Source organism: Mixophyes fleayi, chromosome 1 (assembly GCF_038048845.1).
Source record: "Mixophyes fleayi isolate aMixFle1 chromosome 1, aMixFle1.hap1, whole genome shotgun sequence".
Lineage (NCBI taxonomy): Eukaryota > Metazoa > Chordata > Amphibia > Anura > Limnodynastidae > Mixophyes > Mixophyes fleayi.
This window is the reverse complement of record NC_134402.1, coordinates 148,794,167-148,817,453: the sequence shown is the minus strand read 5'-3', so window position 1 is coordinate 148,817,453 and position 23,287 is coordinate 148,794,167. Positions and strand designations below refer to the sequence as shown.

The 23,287-nt window shown below is 38.7% G+C and overlaps 1 protein-coding gene across 2 annotated transcripts in view; it reads left to right on the top strand.

The window, feature by feature from the left end:
* The window catches only part of BMPR1B (bone morphogenetic protein receptor type 1B), a 349,352-nt gene that overhangs the window by 23,355 nt on the left and 302,710 nt on the right, over positions 1-23,287 (top strand). For both annotated transcript variants that reach the window (XM_075201541.1, XM_075201552.1), the window contains exon 3: positions 13,350-13,379. The gene's annotated coding sequence lies outside the window, so the exon portion shown is untranslated. The remainder of the gene's footprint in view (positions 1-13,349; positions 13,380-23,287) is intronic.

The window sequence follows — 23,287 nt, the reverse complement described above, 5'->3', positions numbered from 1 at the left end:
TAATGTAGTGGCTTTTTTTGAAAAGAAGTTAAATACATTTGACCATCTTTCAGTAATACGTAAGACACCAATTTCAGGTCTCCCATACATGAATGGCATGAGTTCACTGTTTCACCATCCATGCCATTGCTGTAGTACATCACAAATTCTCAGATATTCCAATGACAGACTAAACTTTTATTTAATTTCAATAGATACAAAATATGTTATATAGATACAAAAAAATGGAAGAAACAGCAACTCTTGACCTTTCAGCATACCTAAAACTGGTAGAAAAACACAAAGATCTGTCAGCAGTTCTTTAAAAAAAAGATTGGTTATTAATTTTACAAATTGTTACCAAATAAGCTCACGCTGTCAACATATACAGATGGTGGTGAAAACAAACACCCTACACCTTTCTTGTTGTGTTCAGTCAGTTGGATTCATGTATAAAGAAGCATTACTGGGCATTGGCATACGGAACATTTATCCCTATTGAGAATGGAAATCCCTTTCCAATACAGATAAGGAACCTTCTGTTCAGGAATAAAGAAAACTAGGCAGTCAGATTTGATGGGAACTAATGTTATTGTGTTATCAGCCTCTTCTTCATCAACTTAAGCTGGGTACACACTACAGAATTTTGCACCAACTTTTTATGCAGATCGATTTTACATGCGATTGATGTCCCGATCGCTCGGTCCATGGACTGCATACACACTAGCCTTGTTTAGGACGATAAAGGGAAGAGCGGACGTCCCTTTAGCGACTTTTTACAGCCATGTTGTTGTGAGCAATGACTGTAATTTCGTACTCACTGTTGTAGATTGGTCGGAAGTTTATACACCCTACACAATGGAAATGAGATTGGAACGAAAATATTAAACGGTACGACCAACCAAATGAGGCGACGATCGTCCATTTGGGCAGACTTTCGACCATCGTGTCACTGCACACACTGACCCGACTTTTGAACGAGCGGTCGTATGTCGGCTGATTTAGCCGATTATTGGACGAAAACCTTGTAGTGTGTACCTAGCTTTAGTATCAAACACAGATGCAAGAATATACTTCAAAATACCAATCTGTATTATTTTAATGTAAATTTGAGGAAATTATTTTAATTTGCTAGTAATCAAACCAGACCCCCAAATATACGCAATACCCACAGCTTTCAATTTAAAGTGTCAGTTGGGTTGATCATGTAATTGAATCTTTTTACATGCATTAGTTACATAAAATAAATTACTAAAACACACTTTGGGGGACATATTGGTACTTGTTTAGCATGTAGTTTTAGTAACTAGAATTTTTTTTCTCTAGAATTTTGCCACCCATTGTACTGCTAAGGAGGAGCTGTCAAGTTTATGGTAATATGTTTTTTACATATGGCCTGGTACACTACATTAGTGTGAAAATGTTACATTTTGCTCAGAAGAGAGCATATAAAAACACTTGTCCTATATGGAAAGTTGCCTCACATTGTGAACTTTCGTCACACCTGGGCACGGCCTTCACTTAGCTTCTTTGCCTCATGAGGGAACATTTTCGGAACTTGTGCTGTTATTCTGCAGTATTAATCTCCTTGATTTTATCTCCTATCCACACTAACACACACACACATATACACATACACACACACACACACACACACACATACATACATACACACACACACACGAAAATAGTCTTGAGGCAAAAAGTGTTGTTACCTTTTTAACCTTGTTGACTCATTTGGGATGAATAATTACCTTTCCTTTTCAAAGTGTAATTGGCAGACATTCCCTTTTCATTCACTGTGGTTGCAATGGCCATAATCCTATTATTTAAATTCAATGGTTTTTGTACTTTCAGTGCTAGCTTTGGCAGTGATTAAATAGCACAATTACTGGACAGGTAACATAGAACATGGTAATGGCACAACATACGGGGTGCCAGTCTTCCAAGATTAAAGCAAAAACTTCTGTTTAGCAAATGACCTTTGGTAGTATTTACATACAACTGAAATCCTAGAGCTTGATAAAGTCATATCACAGCTGAACCGACAAGTATGTTTGCTCTTGGGAGAGATGTTTGCTATGTGTTTCCTAATCTTTTATGTGATGGAATAGTAAATGATGATTTTAATCTGCAACCCAGTAAATCAGACTTAGCATGTGTTTTAATAGAAGAGCATCAAGTAAATCATATTGATAAAAAAAGAAATCTAAACAGGTTAAGGTTATTCTATGTGGCCAGTTGCTCTTAGTTCCATTCTGTGTGCAGTTTGTGTACTCTGCCCCTTTCTACGGGTGTCCTGGTTTCTTCACACAGTCCAAAAATCATACTGGTTGCTGGCAACATTAACGTGTGTGTGTTAGAGAATTTAAACTGTAAGCTTCACAGGGACAGGAATGATGAAACATTCTCTATAAATCACTGTGTAATAATATGTTGGTGCTATATAAATGGTAATAAATAACTTATTTTTATAGAAGCAAAATACTCAATGGGCCAACATGAATGAAGATTTTCCCACATAAATAATCCATGCAAACAAACTTTTAATTATAGATTGTAAGTTTGCGAGCAAGGTCGTCTTGTCTGTATTACCCAGTATTGTTTTCTTACTGTGTTTGTCCCCAATTGTAAAGGGCTACAGAATTTTCTGGCGCAATATATAAGGTACTCTGGGAGAACAAGGCATTTGGGCATCAGAGTAATATCTGACTACATTAAATGATTCTTTTCGATTTCAGTATCTTTGGTTTGACAGGACAATCCAGTAGACCAATCCTTTTACAGGTTTTAGAAAAGTTTTTAGAATAGATGCTCGAAAAATTGTAACCGATTAGAAAAGATATAGAATTTCACTAGTTCTATGACCCAGTTTGAAATGTGCAGTTCCGTTTTCAGTTCACATTAGTCTTCAAAATTGGCCTATTTCGTTTAAGATTCACGATGCGGGTTTAAATACGTTTTTGTTTTTTTGTTTTGGTTTTTTATAAACACAATTAAAATAATATTTTTAATCAATATAAAAAGTATTTTAACATTTTTTAAAGTCAATTGTGAACACTGTTCGTCTTTAATCGTTTGTGGTTTGCTGTTCATAAAACGTCAAAAATTATTCTAATTTAACTTGACTTTGACCCAGTTTAAACATCATCAAACCTGTTTAACATACTCAATTTTTTAAGTGGTTTTAAATTCATAAAATTCCGACAAATTAATGTATTTTAGAAGTTATGTGCTGAACTCTCGATAATTAAGTTGCATTGTGTTTGAATATCTATGAAAGACTTGTACATCAAATGTAACTCTTGAAATCACTATATCAGTTCTCTCCATACAGGGCAACCAATAAGTGAAGTCAGCTAAAAGGAGCCAAAAAGTCCTTCACTGAAGGAAAATAAAAGTGTGTGCGTTATTGTACACCACCTGTGAGTAAACCTTGCAGTCCTCATAGTGATGTGTTGATCAGGGCCATCTTAACAACATTATGGGCCGTGCACCGGGGCCCCTAGATATAGATATAGATGTATACAGATACAGATATAGATATAGATATATAGAGATAGATAGATGTACTTGCTCAGGGACCCTTGTAGGTTTTTTTTGCAGGTTTTTTCTTTTGCAGTATTATTTATTCTCATTAAGAGCCGTGCCTATGAGGCCCCCTTGCCTGTGGGGCCCCCGAGCAGCTGCCCATCGTGCCCAATGGAAAATATGGCCCTGGTGTTGATCTTGTGCACTGCACACAGTTCGTAGGCTGGGGAATGTAACCTGGAGCAACATACCTGTGCAGATGGTTGTACAAATGCTATGAGTACTACGTTAATTAGACCTGTCATTCTTCTACCTCCTCAAATGGCTTCTTCTCCCAGAGTACCTTGTAGTATAATGGTATATCCAGCTATTCTCGCTAAACAGGAAGAGGCTTGCATTGATGTCACAAATACAGCAGCAATCTCCACCTAGTAAGCCACTGCTTGGTTGCATGTCTTCACTGCACACATCTACATTGCAAAAAATGGCAAAATGTTGGTTATGTTCCTGTCCATGACTCATGTTTCTGCCTAACTGCTAGTGTAGCATTGAATATTGAGGTCTTAATTTCTATGCTAAGTAAAACCAGAATGATATGAGCTACTGAAAAGTTGGGTATAATGGAACATTCCCTTTAATGATGCTATGGATATTACAGTTACAGTTTTGTGTTGTGTAAATGAAACACTGAAAATAATAAGACTGTTGCTGATGTTAAGCTAACATGATGCAACAAGTGCAGGATGAACTTCCTCATAGTCTCATCTACAAGTAATCCTTTAGAATTGTGCAATGGTTGTTTCTACAAGTTGACGTGTAAAAGATGACACCCAATACATACCGTTGATCCCCAGCCGTTCAACATAACATCTTTATCCTGTAAAATCAACAGTTACTTCAGAGGAGTAAATATTACCTGAAATTAAAATTCCATGGTCAGTAAATAAAAGTCTCATAATACAAAGTAAACAAAGGGTCGGGTTGGCTGTTGTAAAGTTTTCTTAGTACGGCACGTTCTTATCTAAGTGATATCACCATATAAAAGTAAATCTGTTCATTGAATAGCAAGGTGTGTACAAGCGTCAGAAAAGTCTATTTATTGCTTGTTTGCAAAGCTTAAAACCTCCCTTCAGTCACAGATCAAAAGAATCCACAGAAAATATTGCATTAAGGGAATAATGAAAATGAGTAATTTGAACATGTATCTTAATGCATTGTGAATTAAAGTAGGTGCTGCACACACATATTTTTTGTGATTTATAAATGACCCCTTTTGTGTACAATGCATACTTGCTTACTCTCCTGGAATAATCGGGAAAACTCAACAACTTTGGGTAGTTTTTTTCAAACCCTGGGAGAGCAAGCCCCCCCCCATAACCAATTCACTTCCTTTTGAAGTGGGGGGGAAAGGGGACCGCAATGACGTGAATCATGGCTAATCATGCCATTTGTCCCCTTTCCATTGGCGCTGTGAAGTGATCACCACCACCACAGTTGTCATGTGACCTTCCCTCCAGGTTATCTCGGAGAGGATTTAAATAAAGTTGGCAAGTATGGTATTATGTGCAGACATTTTTCTTATGGAAATTCTATATCTCACTTGTAATTTATGTTCATCAATAACCCTTGGTAGTTTGGTAAGTTAATAGATAACAGGGGACCAACATGCCTCTATAGTATGCTGGACAAATTTATTTAACTCCCCTCCGAGAGATACCAAAAGGAAAGTGACGTGGCACCCATTGGGCGGGGCGTGATGTGACAATTCGCTTAATTTGGCCCCTACCACATGCAACACATAGAAAAATGGCGTGATTTTCTGCAAATTGCGTCTTTGAGGGCCACTGTCCATCCCAATTCATTAAGAGGTGGGTGGGTTACGGGAGGATGGCTTGCTCACCTGGGGATCTGGGAGAACTACCCCGTAATTCCGGGAGAGTAGGCAAGTGCCATAAATTGTAACAAATGTATAGGAAAGTCTTTTCTAAAAGTGGTGTTTTATGTTTACGAACTTTCTTTTTTTAATTCAGTAATGAAATACATTTAAAAATCTGCCTTCTGTGATTTTGACTCTGTGGCAATTTAGCTCAGCTGTTGTATCATGAGGTAAAGCTATTGCTGGGCATTAATCCATTGTAAGCCACTCGTTTTAAAATCTCAGCTGTGAGTTTAGTGTGAAATTACTATGACTAATCAGGCTGAGGCTTAATCAAAGTATTGTGAAGTTTGCTTAGCCCAGTGTTTTGTTTTCTAATAACATAGCTGGGTAAAACTTCTGGACAATATAGAATTAGTTTCCACTTCATTTTAAGTAAACACAGTATCCAAAGGTGATGGCACACAAGCATCTCTATCGGATTTCAGAATGTTTTCAGTTTCACAATACATGGTATTAGACACCATAGTCACCTAAGTTTAACTTCTAAAGTAATCCAAACATCAAACAATAAAAGAGTATATGTATGAAAAGAAGAGTAATTCATAATCTACCAGTTCTGGTCCCAGCTGAAGGGAAAACCCATATGTTATAGGCACCTACAGCTGATAGTTCCCATGGTGCCTGTTAGATGATTCTCGGCAGCAGATTATTGAGTGTGGAAATAAAGAGGATGACTGTCGCTTTGTTTGCAACTTTACCTCAACTACGCCACTCCATTCTAACACAATTTTATTTTAGATATAGGAGACTGTGCATCAGAAATAGAAACTTGAAGGTTGATTTCTTTAAGGTAGTTGGAGTTGGAGGCTCGGTCTTACAACAACTTTCTTTATAACAATCCCTGGACTGAAACACCAGCATTTTCTGCCACCAATGATGCTACAAGAATAGATAGAATATGAGAACCAATACAGGAAAATACATTGTTCGGTGTTAAGCTGACTTTCCAATGCCACTGTTTTAAAAATTAAAGTATTACCTCTACACCGCACAGTAGACAGTAGACAACTGAAGCCCCTCTCATATCTTTAGGATGGCATCCTGATCCTGATCTGTCTTGAGGTCTTGTACAGATCAAAAAGCTGAGCCTGCAGTGATTTGACCTCTTCTGACATCAATGACCGAGATCAAGGTAGAAGTTTACAGTAAGGTAGAAAAATCTGAAGAGGCAAATTGTGCAAAAGTGTAAACTTCATATCAAAGGTCTACCCCCTACCACCTTTCAACTACCCCTTTAGCAAATGAAAGTTTTCCCTTTTTTCTCCTAAACTACTGCTCAGTTTAGCCTTATTTTTGCTCTCAATTGATCAGGAGAGTGAAAGGTCATTCTGACCACATTTATTACATGTGGCCCTTTTTATGTGGTTGAAGTTTTTTCTTTATTCTGGGCAATGTGCACCAGGAAATGAGTTCCTCTGCCAAAGTGAAACTGTAAGGTGAAATTGCATCCCAGCATAAGATGAAGCTTGATCTCCACAAAGTTCTGAGCTTGTGGTAAAATCAAGTCCTTTTGGATGTGGAACTGGCTGTACACCCCCTCACACAGCAAAATGTACCCTTTGCACCCTTTTGTATCTTATCACTGGTGTTCTGCTAGAAACACTTTCACTCTGCTTAACACCTCCTATTGATAAGTCCATGCTTCTACTTTTCCACAGCTGCCGCCATCTTGCTCCACAAACCCATGAACTTTGGCAGATCTAGGTGCACTGGCACAAACTGATAGGCATGGGCACGCCAAAGAGGATTTCGCACTGTTCCACGTCTGTTTTACGCTTTGTTAGTGTGGCCCACTGCCTTTAATATATATTAATTTCAAATAGCAGCTTTAAATGCTCTTTAATATCCTGTTATACTATTTATACTAGCCTGTAATCTGTCTACCCGTGAGCAAAAGTATATCATTGCAGTAATAATAACAATAATAATAATAGTAATAATGATGTCCCCCTGCCCCCCAGCCCAGCCTGCCCCTGAGTAAGGGCGTGTATCCATAAGTGGAATACACCTCATGGAGACGCGATCTAACGACTTGAACGCATGTCCCAATAAGCTTATCAGTGTATCTTTTGTGGGCACTGGAGGCCTGGTGTACACTGTGATGATGATGAGAGTCCATCAGCACCATCTAGCTGCTCCTGTTCAGCTGCTGTCATATTGAACCCTGCAGCTGATAGTACTTAGTTCATTAGCGATGCGTCTTTATATTGTCATGTCGTGGTCATCTAGATGTATTACTTATTTGTCATTTCCAATTAGACTACTGCAGGAAAGAAGATTCCTAATTGATTTATAAAGAGTTAATTGATAGATATGGGGGTATTTGTATTTCATTACATTTTACATGGAAAATGCAACATTCACATTTATTAATAACACTGTCAAAACACTCTTTTCACTTAAGTAGATGATACTTCGTTACATTATGTTGTGTAAATAGGGTAATGTGTCTTTAATAAACTCTAGTAAAAGCATAATTTGTGATTTCAGAGGTTAAGTGACCTTAATGTTACAAACTAAAATATGCCAATTAGCTACCAAAGGAATAGAGTTTATGATTGCCTAAGATAATGCAGGTAACTAGTTGTCCATAATTATAACTGTTTAGAAGTGCTTATTTCTATAAGTCACTTGGGAACTATTAAAATACTTTATACTGTCAATTAAAAAAAAAAAACATTTAAGAATGTTTTCTAAAGCTTTGGATATTATCACACCAGTAAATTGTCACATACGTAAAAATTATTCAGTATTGATAACTTTGTTTAGTAAGCTTCTGTCAAGATCAGGTGGTACTATTGTAATGCAAGTATAGCAGTTAGTCTTCAGTTTGCAAATCTTCACAAATATCTGCTATCTGATAGATCACAGCTTGTATTTACTCTACATAATTAATAATGTGCACCATTGAAGTTGAAGAGCTGCTGGTGAATATTTACATTAATTTTTTATTAGTTAAAAATACAGCGATTTAGTGGAAAAATATCACACATATTTGAATTAACACTGCTGTTCTGTGTCAAGATACCATTACAATGGTTTTACATTTCTTCATTGGTTATTTAATCCTGGACAAACCATGTTACGATGCAAGAGGGCAAATTAGCTTATTACATTGCACGTAAGGAACATACTGGCTTTTTTGTCATTTAGCACATAAATACTTGATAATTTTATTTTTACACTGAAATTTAAAGTTGATCTCGGATGTGTCCTACCCCAATTATAAATCTGTTCCCACATTTCAACTTTACCTTCCCCTGCAATGCAACATGGCTTTGCCAAGGTGCAAAGTTTGTCGTGGGGGTGTGGCAAAAATGACGCGATTCACTGCGAATCGCGTCATTTTGATGAGTGAGTTCCGTATGCGGGATACTTGCCCGCTCTCCTGGGAGTCCGGGAGACCTACCCGAATTTCGGCAGTCTCCTGGTCATTCCGGGACAGTTGGCAAGTATGAAGTAGAGGTTTTCTTTATACACAGCACACCAGGAAGAGGTCTGTTTTATGCATGGCACACCAGGAAGGGGCATTGTAAAATTTGAAGAGATAATTTACTAAGTATACTATGTGCTACTGTCAATACCTGTAGTTCCACTAGTGTGTATGAGTACAGCTGCTAGATGTTTTCTGTAGCATTTAATGTAATTTCTATTTTCTGTGTAAATGCAATCAACAGTCTCTTTTATCTATGTATGCATTCTGCCCTGCCTCAGTAGTAGTGATTAGTGCCAAATTAAAGTATATTGTAGCTCACATTAACATATGCAGTATTATATTCCATAACTTAAATTTTTATTCTGATATAAGCAACAAATTGTAACTGGAACCCAGTGTTCTCTATTATTTAATATTGCTACACTTATAGATTAGCCTTCACTCACTTAGAAGTAAATGTGTTAATCATATCGTGCAGTGCTATAGATTTCTGGCAGACTTTGAAAGTAATAGAGGATAAAAAGAAAATGTGTAGTTTATGACTCAGAAAACTATCAGAAAGTTCTTGTTACATCCTGCCTTTTGTCCCAGCAAATGTGACTGATCTATTGTGCAGAATGTTTGATAAATTACTGTAAGTAGTATTTTAGAAACATGCAAAATACTATTAATAAATAGACTAATAGTTCAAGTTGTATCTGAGATTATGCATCTGTAACCTTCTACACCTAAGGTTATTCATTTAAAGGATCTGTAAACTGTATACACAGTATTTATATAAAAAATACTAGTAGTATTCACAAACATGTATACAGCATAATAACTTCCTTTCAACAAGCTTATTGGATGACATTTAAGTCATCCTTTATTAGTAAGTAAATGGATAAGAATCCAGAATAATAACTTGAATTCAATGTCAAAAACCTCAAGCATTGCAAGTTATGAGAAAATTTACATTTGTGCTAGCTATCATACACCCTTTAATATTGAATAAGCTTAAAGCTGTACTAGCTCCTAGTAAAAGGTGGTAGTCTCCACACCTGGGTTGCCCCATACAGACATTTTTCCCAAGCTCATCCACTCCTCTTACAGCCACAGTTGAAAACTGGGAATAGGAGGGAGGACCGATCATAAGCCACAATCACAAGCCATGGGAAAAAAGGCAGCATGCAGCAACACCGGTTTTCTGTGTGGAAAAGGGAGTGGACTGCATCACCACCTTACTACAGCTTTAAGTTTGATGTACCTTTAACATATTGGAAAATTGGAGAAGTAGAGTGTAGCACCTAAAACTTAGTACTGCATTCAGTGCAGTTTCTAGGTTTGAGCATAGTGGATGACAAGGTCCATAGAGAACAGGGAGTTCTACTTAAGTTTCAGTAGCATAACTCCCAACTTTGCAGCTCCATGAATCGGGATTTTGAAGGTGGGCATGGCCACATCATGATGGGGCATGCCTAGCACTTCTGAAATGCTAGGCTGACCTTTACTCCCCTTCCCTCCCTTTCCCTTCCCTTCAAATACCCATTCATTGCCACGCACACCAGTGGCAGGTGCACCCAGCACAGTGTATGGGACATACCTCCACTTACCACCACAAAGATGTCTGTTGTTGATCTGAGGGTTCTGTCCCACCGTCCCAAGACTGTCTTGCATTATTAAGGACGGTTGGAAGGTATGCAGCTGGTACCCAGGAAAAAATTGGCTAGAGATAAGATGGGTATTATTATTATTTATTTATAAAGTGCCACAGATTCCATAGCACTGGACAATTGTGCAAATACAAATAAGACATAACTAATACAGTAAGCAAAATCACAAATACATGAGAATGTAACAAAAGACATGATAGGACATACAAGGGAGATGGACAGTAAACAGGCATGAGACAATGGGTAGAGTGTACCCTGCCTGTGAAAAGTTACATTCTAGAGGGAGGGGTGGTAGTAAGAGCAACTTTTATGTGTTTTTTGCGTGGGTGATAGCTGCATATAACCCATTTAAGCCGCACAATCACATACGTAAAAGATCCCACACTAATTTTTCCCAAGGTTCTTTCGTTCTCCTTACAGGTGTGACTGAAAACTGTCTGTGTGGCGTGGGTGAGGTATGAGCAGGAGGGCCAGGCCAATTAAGAGATTGCGGCTTCTGATCAGGTCCTCCTACTCATAAGCCCACCCACTTCCTCTGTCAGAGGCCAGGAACACTGTCTGCACATATCAGCTCTTGGGGTCTGCTTATGGAGAGGAGCATGCTTGTAAAACATGTTAATTAGGTGATATCAACAGTGCAGGTTGCTAGTGTGTAGGTAGTGGTGTGCAATGTACCAGTATTTTATGCTAGACAACTGACAGTAGTCTCTATTACTGTTCGATTGGTTTGTATTACAGGCTGAACACTTGGGGAAGTGGTATCACATGTAGAATGGATTGCAGTGCAGTTTATATGCAGAAGAATGTGGCTTTCTCACAATTGTTGAGGGGATACTGTGTCAGATTCTGTTATTATGTGCTTGTTGTTATTTTTATGATGCAGTTGACTACAAAGCGCAGTTGTAACATGGGTTGGCAGTCTCTGCTTCATCATTCTAATAGAGGCAGTTCAGCAACAGCTGGAGGGCCACTGGTTCTAGAAAGTTAGCTCAAGAAACTCAGTTGCTTTGGAAGAAGAAATTGAGTTTCTTGAGGAAAATATAACGTTTGTTTCTCAATATAATGATCCAGTAGACTTCAAGATTGATATTTTTAATCATTGTTTGAATTATTTAACACATCAGCTCTAGCCAGCGTCATTGTTTCAGTAAATTAATTATTTATCATCCTCTCTGTAATCAACTCACACTCACTCCTCACAGGATAAAGCAACTTTAGCTTTAGCTTAGCTTATTAACAAATAAAGTTGATAAGAGGAAAAAATGGGTAGTGCAGCACATATATGGCCATGGTGCTAACCACTAAGCCACTGTGCTGCCCATTTACAGATATATAAGATATATCGTGGGCACATTTTGAATCCTGTTAGAGCAGAACCCTTTTGATCCTAAAATTTTACTGTATGGCTAGCTGCAACTTACACGCCTTCATATACCCCAACTCCCCCATACTAAAGCAGCATTCCCATTATTTTTACCTGCTTGTTTGTTTGGAAAAGCTGAGGCATGTGTTATTCATTTATTGAAGCTGTACAATGCAGGTTGAATATAGACCCCTCTCCTCATTCCATCCCTTACCTGGCTCTCTCTCCCATCCATGCTTCTTGAGATCAGCCCCATCTCCACTTCTTTCCCAACCACAGTAGTTCCCTCCCCCCTTCCTTTGCTCACTGTGGGATCCCATACCAATTCTGTTTCTCATCCCATTCCCCACTTCCCTGTCAAGCTCCATGCTCAAAATACTATCCACCCTTGCAATCCAGCAACCCCAACCACCTCATCCACATCTGTCCTCTTCTCTCCCTCCTGCTACCCTGTGTTCTCTAAAATGCCAGGTGAGTACGCAAGTAACTGGCCTCGATCCATGATCTCTTTATCTCTAGAACCTTTGACCTGCTTGCCATTCCTGAAACCTGGCTATCCCCTGGCAATATCACCTCTTCTGCTGCTCTCTCTTGAGGATCTCTTTCTTCACCCACATACCCTGGGTGCCTGCAAGTTGCTGGCATTGGAATCCTTCTTTTCCCTTGCTGCACTTTCTAGGTTATTCATGTCATGTTGATTTCCTTCACTTCCAGATTATTCTCTCTTCTTAAATGTATTCCCTAACACTCTCTACAGTCCTACTTCAAGGCTCATTTCTTCCCAATCCTTCTACCCCCGTCACCTGTTTGCCACCATCAATTCCCTCCCCTCCCCACTCCCCTCTGTGCTCCATACTCTCAACTTTGCTACTCACTTCACCCTCAAAATTGAGTTGATACATAATGATATCTCCTCCTATCAGTCCTTTCTCATACCAAACTTCAGAAGTTTTGCCTTATTAGTAAAAGATAATAATAAAAAATAATACTTTACCTTAGGTTTATGTACAAAAGTACACAATGAATAAGTATTATAAAAACAAAATTAAAACAACGGTGGATACATTCGAAAAGGTTGAATTAGGACAAACTTAACATATCACTGATCAGCCCAAGTTATTTATAACTGCACATCTGCACAACTATGCCTGATCAATTAGTAACGGCCCCATTTTGCTGAAGCCGCTCTTGCAACATGCTGAACTGTCCCGACAAACAGAATTATTGGTAAATTATAACCCTGCATTGCTAGACCTGTTCACAAATGATGGCCTGGTCAAAATTTGGTTGAGATATTTAAGAATTCTGGGGTTCAATTACAACTGTTAAGTTATTTCTTATGAAGCTAAAAATATTTTGTTATAGCTTTCCTTTAATGTTCACTATTATAATTGTGTAGTAAGATTTTTATTTAGAAGTTTGAATGCATATTTTTTCTTTGTTTGACAGGTAGAGGTCATTGACACTCAGTCTTGAAAGGTAAGATAACATTTATTTCATTATTTTGCAAATTAAATCGCTTGATTTTTAACTCAAGAAAAGTTCTCTGTAGGTAGCAAAAACAATTCTAATTTGTCTAAAGGTGCCCATGCACTCTGTGAGTTCAATGGCCAATTATTTAGACCTAACTAGCTGTGTGTGGGTGAGCCCAAAAAACCTTTGATCTAGATAGAGCATCTTAATAGAGCATTGATAAATTGAGATAAAATGTGAATGAGGTGCAGACCCTTATATGCACATTGATTAAAAAGTCTAAACATGGTGCTTTATCCATTTAAGCACTTCCTTAAAACTTTGCTCAGAATCACCCTGTCTGACACCAGCTCATATGACCAATGTGGGAATTGTTTTAATCAACATTTTTTCTTATCTTGCATCAATTACTATGCTTCTAGGGTAATGCAATTTGCATGTCAGTTTGGCATATCAGTGGTTGTATGCAGTAATAGAAATTGGATGTAATGTAACAAGATAAACTTATTGTTTTCTGTGAATGTTATCATCTGTCGGCCTTTAAATACACTTTGCAGACTGATATGTATATTATATATATATAAGCAATTAATTATTAAGCTAGATCACAGAGAAGTGAATAGGTGCCATGGGGTTGAAGCTTTTTTGAATCACTTTATTGTATTAAATATATCAGTACCTGCAGCATTATTTATTTACATTAACATTAGTTAGAACACAAAAAGTAAATGTGGAAATCTTTCCCGCAGCACATGGCAATAACAGGGGGTAGCATTGTTTGTCTGTTAGAATATAGAGAATATCTTTCTAATTTTTGTTTTATAGCTACAGCTATCTTTGGTAAATAAAACAAAGTAACTTGTGAATCTGATTAACACATGCATATGACAGTATGCAGTCATACCGAGCCCCATAAACATACATGTTTTCCTGTAAATCCCTGGACCCTGTATTGCCAGACCCATAACCCCAATTTTCTGTTTGTGAAAAGAGGATCAGTCTTAGGGGCAGAGATGTCCATAGTAAAGTTGTTGATTGACTAGATACATTAATGGATGTGGCCTGGGTCTATTGGAAGAGTCATCATCATCATCATCATAAGCTATTTATAGTATGTTTTTGGATTGTGGGAGGAAACTGGAGCACCCAGAGGAAACCCACGCAAACACGGGGAGAACATTCAAACTCCACCCAGATAAGGCCATGGTCAGGAATTGAACTTATCACCCCAGTGCTGTGAGGTAGAAGTGCTAACCACTAAGCCACCAGAAGGCTCTCATACTGCTATGGTAAATGATATCATACACCCATGCATTTTTCTTTTCACTTTCCCACAAAAAAAATGCCCATTTAGAGGACACAGCTGCCAATCTATCATGACAATTTTATTTCAATTTCAATTTTGCACAATGAGTATTGGGTTTTGTCTAATTAATTTATTGTAAGTCTTAGGTGGCCCCCTGCCCCCCAGCCCAGCCTGCCCCTGACTGTGTGACAGTTGTCAATTCAGTCAGGAGTTCAGATGCCTGGCTGAATTGCCATACGCAATCCCAGCATCCATATTTTGGATTTTACTGCAAGGGGTTAAATAGGATATCAGTCCTCAATGTTGCCCTCCCCTTTCCCAAAGATCTAGCTGAAACTCACTCCAAAGCAAAGGTATTAAAAATGAAGTTTAGATCTTGTAACTGGCGCAGCGCATTGTATATGGCGCAGTGCTTTATATGTAAAAAGATAAAAGCAACTTTAATATAGGGCACTACACATAGGATTGAAAGTGTATGGGTATCTTTAGAACTGGTGAGGTTTTTTTGCCATAGGAACAATTTATAGACCACAAGGATGAGTGATTGGATAGATTATTAATATAGAACTGAAACGAGTGACATTCTAGTAACATTTTGGACTGGTTGTGTGGGGCATCTTTCATGCAATTAGCTAGTGAGCTAATCCTAGATTTCTCACAAATGGAGATGCAGTGTAAAATGTGTCTGTAGGAGAGAACTTGGGTGTGAGCGACCAAAGGTCAATGTGCTTTAAAATACAGACAGACAACAGTAAAGCAGAACTGCAACAAATCAAAGGTTTTAGAAAGACTGACTTTAGTCACAAGAAAAATCATTTATGTGACTCTCTGACAGGGTGGAAGTTGATAGGTGCAGTGCAGGAACAGAGATATAAACAAGAAAAATTACTAACTGCAACAGAGCTTTAGATATGTTTGTTAAAGGAAGGAAAATCCTATATGGTACTCCAAAAATTATGGTATAAGTACTATGAAAATAAGAAATATAGACAGATCCAATCAGAGGATGATAAAAAAAAAAGCATATAATGGTACCTAAGAGACTAAAGACTAAACACACCATATGGAACATATCGCAAGCATAATGTGCTATACAGACAGATCGTTTTGAGGCTACAACAGCTTCATCTGCTTCGAATCAAAGATCTACCGATCACCCAGCAGTAAGCACTGAAGTGCTGGGTGGCTTCTGCTTTTTGAACACAACTTTCACATTGAGCTCTCTGTTGAAGTGATTTGTGGGGCAGGAACCAAATCAAACCCTGGAACGCTGAGATGCTGCTCATGGAGATGGACAATGCGGAAAGTATGGGCTGTTGGACTGTATTGATCCACCAAATAAGTGGGAGATAAAAGATCTTAAGCTAGCCACATACATCTCAGTCTTTGTTGTTTCTGCTCAGTTATATCAATTTAAAATTGAGACACACATATTAGAATCATAGTTCTGAAATCCAATAATTTTTAACAAATGCATTAATTAACAATTTTGATCTGACAGAGTAATGCAATATAGATTAGTTGTATAAATGTTGGGTTTTGATGACATAATTACTAATTATCTCTTAATCTGCTCAGAAATTTCTACCGTAATTGCCGGAAATGTGTGTGGCACGATGTCTGCGCGCCACATCACCGGCAATTGAATTCCCCCATTATGTATTAAAATGGTGTTGCAATCATCTACCTGTTATTGCAGCTTTCACAACCCGGTACTGGATTCTTGTATGGATCCTGGAATGCTGGGACCTATTTGGAAAATGTATAGGTACATGAAATATGGAAAATAATTAGTGAGCACAGAACACAGGACAGATCACGCAGTATATAATTATATAACAAGAAAAATATGTGTGCTAAAAATAATCACAAATATCTATATGTTTGAAAATGGTCAGATAATGAAACACAATTGTAAGTGTATAATAGAAATAGCTGCCTCTAGGGGCTCTGTAACCCCATACAAAGACAAACACACAATAAAATTAAGAGGCGCTCAAAAACCCTTAAACATAAATTCAATAATGATGATTTTTAGCATGCAGTATATAATACATACATTATAATAATACATAACATTTAACACGCTATTCCCACATCCACATCATGCCACCCCCACAGTCATATTAAAATGCCCCTAGACTCATCATAAGCCCCACAGACATTTCATAAGCCCCACAGACACATCACAATCCCCCAAGCCCAGCATAACCCCCCAAACACATCATAAGCCTCCCCCACCACAGCATAACCCCCCCCCCCCTAGACACATCATAGCCCCCCAGACACATCATAAGCCCTCCCAGCCCAGCATACTTACCTAAGCTGAGCTGGTGCATAGCTGGCACTCATCCTCCTTGCTCTGCAGGCTGCTGTGAAAGTGTGTGATGTCACTGTCTGGAGACTGGGAGCTACTGACATCTGTCAGCTCACTCCCTGACACCCCTCCACCCACTCAGTCCTCAAAAAAAGTGCGGGTGCACGTGCCACCCGCTGGTCAGACAAACAAAACAAAGAAAAAGTAGTTTTACAAAAAAAAAAAATGTATTGCCAAGCAGGCCGGGACACGGTAATTTGTACCCGCCCCCCCCCCCCCCCCCCTCGTCGCCCTTGGAGGTACACACAGCATACATATGTGGTTGTAAGTGTCAGTAGGTGGACTAGACAATGGAGGAAAAGTGAAAATAACAAAGCATTTGTATATGTAGTTATATGCAAATTGTCAGTTATAGGGAGATTACATACTGATTTTAAGTGACAGAGAAAAAGCAGCAATTTCCCTATATTTAAGTTTTTACTTTGTCCTTGGATAGATGTGAGATGTCATGACTCATTTCATATGATTTTTATTTCCTAGGTGAATTGTAAAGGCAACATTTTTCCTTTTAAACATTTTTGTTAAGTTAAGGGAAATGAGGTGGACCTGGATAGTGAAAATAATATCATAAAAAACAGTTTAAAAGCTTTCTTTCCTTTAAAGTGCAATAATGGCACTGCATGCAGCAATAGCCAATTCATCAGTTTAATTGCTCTGCGGGAATTGCAATAATTTTAATAATCCATGTGGGCAAGCTGCTACAGTAGAGAGGACAGTGTGCACCTTCTTTGTTTTACCCAAAAACTACAAAGGAGTTGACAAATGTACCTTGTTTTCCCTCATGCTCCTTAGGGGGGCTTTATTTTAACAGTAGTTATTGTACAGTGAAAGCAAGATTTTCCCTATACTCCAATAGAATATTTGTGATTGTGTCAGAGAACCATATGCATATATTCTCACTTTCTAGGGATTATTAAAGTCCAAACAAGTGACATTATAACGGAGTTAAGTAAACATATCACAGCAGGGATTATAAAATATATTATTTTAAGTTATTGGCATCAAGGCAATATGCAGCGGGTAAAAAAGGTATCACATGGCAGAAATTGGTATTACAGAGCAGCATTTGGAAACCTATGAAGTCACAGGGCTGATCTTTGGATATGGGGTGGATTTACATTATGCAGCAGAAGTTGAAAGATAGCACTTTCCTCATTATCATCACCATTATCATCATCATCAACATTTATTTACATAGTGTCTACAGATTCCATAGTGTATTACAATTGGGAACAAAAAGTAATAAAACAATACTGGGTAATACATACATACAGAGAGGTAAGAAGGCCCTGCTCGCAAGCTTACAATTTATGTGACAATGGTTTGATACACAAGGTAAAGTGCTACATCATATTGAATATTTATCCAGCTACAATACAAAGGTTACAAAGTATTTAGTGGGCTGTATGCTCAGTCACACAGCTATGTTGGTCAGAGGGTTGTTGTCTTGTGTAAAATGTATAGAGAGTGGTAATAGGGTAACCTAGGGAGATTAAGAGGGTGGTAAAGGAATATTATAAGCTTGTCTGAAGAGGTGGGTTTTTCTGCTTGGCATGTGTGCCAAATTAGTTTTCTCTATTATTGGTAAAGAAACATGAACTGAGGAAATGAGAAAATTAATTTGTTTAAATTTAGCTAAGATAGTGCCACTATATTCTGCTGTACAACAGTGCGCGAGAGAATGTTCTTCCCTTTTTTTGTATTTAGTGAATGGGGCACAGGTTAGGGCACCGACAGTTGGCAGTTTACAGGATCCAATTATGTAAATTCAGTCCTGGGAAAAATACTAGAAAAGTAAAAAAATAAAAATCTAAAAACACAGTAATACGAAAGCTAATAGTCTTTAAAACTCACACTCACACTCCAATAAGCATTTGCCAGAATAAACAAACAGTAATGACATATGTACATTTTAAATGTGACCGTAATTATTTGCAGCAGTGTAGCAAGTGGACTATTCAGTCTCCACAAGGTTATAGCGTAAGCAATGTTTTCTTAATAGAACACCAGGATACTTACTGAGCATTGATTTCTATATTGTTTGACATTCTTCAATTTAAATTCTGAAAAAATGCATAGTATTTTATAAGATGCTGAAAGCTCCCAGAGAATAAACTTGATATATTTGAAGTCCCAGCACACTGCAATCAAACTAAAAACTGTTTATTTACAGAAGATATCATTATTCAAATGAGGACTGTGTCGAAAAGTTTAAAGGACTTAGTGAAGTGCAGATGTTAAATAACTCGAAGTGAAATTGTGTTTGTATGGTAGTTTGAAACCGTCACAGTGACCTGGCATGGCTCCTACCACAAGAAACCCCATTTTATTTTACATATTGGTTCATTTCAGAAACGTTATATAACATTTGAAAGCATTTTTAAACATTTTTGTGCGGAGTACAAAGCCTAAATAAAGGCTATCAACAGATACAGTATTCACAGCACCACCACAAAAAAAGGAAGATCAGACAATACATTGAACCCATCCTTTTCCAAGATGTAGATATCTAAATGGAAACAGCTGAGGAGAGAAGAGCTATTATGCACTTTTCTAGCTTACGGGATAGTTGTGTTTATTAAAGAGTTGTGTTATAACGAAAAAAATGACCGTGTAGAATTTCAGAAACTGAGAGTTCTTAACTGTATGTCCAAAGGAAACTAAAGCAAGTTAATCCATATCTAACATGACTGATAACCATGGTTTCCTTTAAGATGAGCTATCTATGAGTATAGGCAGATTAATTTTCATGTTGGATCAACTTGTATTTTAGGCTTAGCTTTATGTTTTTCTCGCCGCTCTGCTGAATGCATAATGTCATGACTCTAAAAGTCGGAGATTTTAAAGCGAAATGAAGACCTGTCTTTTACTACGACTCTCTGTGCTGGAGGACTCAGTAACTCTATTGAAGCTCTAGATGGCATGTGTGCTTGTTAACCCTGCAGCAACATGGGTGCCAAAAGTAGAAAGCTGGCTCTCCGATTCAAGTAACAGGGGAGGTATCTGGGCAATCCTGAAGGGTATGTGGACAACCCACTTAAAGACTAAGGGCTAGATTTACTAAGCTGCGGGTTTAACAAAGTGGGGATGTTGCCTATAGCAACCAATCATATTCTAGCTTTCATTTATTTAGTACTTTCTACAAAATGACAGCTAGAATCTGATTGGTTGCTATAGGTAACATCCCCACTTTTTCAAACCCGCAGCTTAGTAAATCTAGCTCTAAGAGCCTGATTCATTAAGGATCTTAACTTGAGAAACTTCTTATTTCAGTCTCCTGGACAAAACCATGTTACAATGCAAGGGGTGCAAATTAGTATTCTGTTTTGCACATAAGTTAAATACTGCCTGTTTTTTCATGTAGTACACAAATACTTGATAGCTTATTTGTACACTGAAATTTAAAGTTGATATTTGTGTGCTACATGAAAAAACAGTCAGTATTTAACTTATGTGCAAAACAGAATTCTAATTTGCACCCCTTGCATTGTAACATGGGTCGGGTCCTACCAGGGGATGGCCCGGTCCCCCGGCTGGCCAGTCCGACCCTGTATAGTAGTAATCAGAGGCAAAAACAGCTTGCAGAAAAATGTACTCCAATCACTTTAATTCCAGATTCTGACATGGCCTTTGCATTGCTCGTGTTCTCCCCATGGGATAGAACGGCTTACAAAGTCTTCAGATGGCGTTAGCTGTCAGGGTCAAGCTCCAAAAAGATAAGCTTTTCCCCTGGTAGGACCCGGCCCATGTTACAATGCAAGGGGTGCAAATTAGAATTCTGTTTTGCACATAAGAAGTTTCTCAAGTTAAGATCCTTAATAATTAAGGCCCTAAGTTCACATGTGACAAACAGTGTACATTTAGTAAGCTCACAAATAATACGCACTTCTGTAATCTATTTTACACACAAACACATATGTATTCTGAGTTTAGGTAATTACTGTACATTTGTAAATTTGACATAAACAAGCTCATTTTTAATTTTCAAAACTATAGAATTAAAAAGCAAGATAATTATGCCTGCTCTATAATAAGAATTTTATATCTTTATTGCTGCTTTTTAAAACACAGTATCTGGAGGATATATCTTTCCACACAATTCATTAATTATAGTAGGGTGTTGGGAATAGGAAGAAGTACACATCTGTAAATAATATACGTTCTTGTGGAGTTTTTTTTCCAGTTTGTTTCCCATAGTGAACTGTTTTCACATTTCAACAAACAGATGTGAATATCCAAAGAGAAAGTAAACAAATGGTGGTAGTTCTACTACAAGCACAATTCGTTATTCTGTGTGAAAGGCCTTCTGCAGGAGCAAGGCTAGAAGAGAGTTGGCCTTTGGCAATGACCTGCTATGCTTCTTCCAGTCTTGCTTTCAGATTTATATTGATTACAAATTTACAAATGCAGATTTTGACTTTAGGAGACTCTGGTATATATTACTTGTATGTTTTATTATCTCCACAAGCTGTGCATAATAAATATGTGTAACCACAGATATACAGTATCTCTTGCATTAGGCTAACTATCACAGAACACCACAGTCTCCATAATTCTCAAAGGGAACTGCGGTCTCGACCAGTTTATCAAGCTCCGAAAAGCTTATCTTTTTGGAGCTTGACCCTGACAGCTAACGCCATCTGAAGACTTTGTAAGCCGTTCTATCCCATGGGGAGAACACGAGTAATGCAAAGGCCAGGTCAGAATCTGGAATTAAAGTGATTGGAGTACATTTTTCTGCAAGCTGTTTTTGCCTCTGATTACTACTATACAGGGTCGGACTGGCCAGCCGGGGGACCGGGCCATCCCCTGGTAGGACCCGACCTTGATCGCTCCCGTCTTCGTTGGTGGAGAGGAGCAGAAAACTCCTCACGTGACCCTGACGCCGGCGCCCCTCCTCTCTGCTCCGATCACACTGAATGTCAGACGTGACGTCATCACGCCCGACATCCAGTGAGGAGCGGCACAGAGAGGAGTCGGCAAGAAACAGAAAAGAGAAGAAAGAAGTCGATAGAAAAGGTAAGTGAAGGAACGGAAGCAAGGGGGGAGCATGGCAGAGTGAAGGAGGAGTAAAGGCAGCATGGCAGAGAGTGAAGGGGGAGCACAGACAGCATGGCACAGTGTGAAGGGGGAGCACAGACAGCATGGCAGAGAGTGAAGGGGGAGCACAGACAGCATGTCACAGTGTGAAGTGGGAGCACAGACGGCATGGCACAGTGTGAAGTGGGAGCACAGACAGTATGGCAGAGAGTGAAGGGGAGCACAGACAGCATGCTAGAGAGTAAGGAGGAGCACAGACAGCATGGCAGAGTGTGAAAGGGGAGCACAGACAGCATGGCAGAGTGTGAAGTGGGAGCACAGACAGCATGGCAGAGTGTGAAGGGGGAGCACAGACAGCATGGCAGAGTGTGAAGGCGGGCCAAGGCAGCATGGCAGAGTGTGAAGGGGGGCCAAAGCAGCATGGCAGAGTGTGAAGGGGGGCCAAAGCAGCATGGCAGAGTGTGAAGGGGGCCAAAGCAGCATGGCAGAGTGTTAAGGGAGGCCAAAACAGCATGCACAGGGTGATAAGGGGGCCAAAGCAGCATGGCACAGGGTGATGAAGGGGGGGCAAAAGCAGCATGGAGGGCGCAGTGTGATTATAAAGAGGCACATCATGGTGATTAAGGGGCACAGTAATGTGTGTGTGATGGCACAGCAGGTTTGTGGCAATGTAATGTGTGTGTGTGTGTGTGTGTGTGTGTGGTAGCTAAATAATGGGTGTTATTTTGTTTGTAGGGTGAAGGTGGGGAATTTTAATTTTATAGTGGGGACTATTAATTTAAGATGGGGTGGTTTGGGGGCTATTAATTGAATGTGGGGCTTAGTTTGAGGAGCATGAAGTCTATTTATTAAATGCGAATATGAATTATTTAATGGCAGTGACGGTTGCGGAAAATATATATATTTATTATACGTAAATGCGATTACTTTATTGCAGGGGCTGTCTGAAGGGAGGGAAATAAGTTTATTAAATGGAAATACTATTACTTTAATGTTGGGGCTGGAGGAAGACCTAAGTATTAATTGTGGGTCCTATTGATTTAACGCAGGGGCTGGTTGGAATTTTTTAAATGTACCCATTATTTTTTCCAAATAGTGCCCTCAACATTCCTGGATCCAGACAAGCCGCAACTAAAGAAACCAGCTGCCACAGGTGGTAAAAGTGACGAGAACAGGTAGGACAGTATGTCA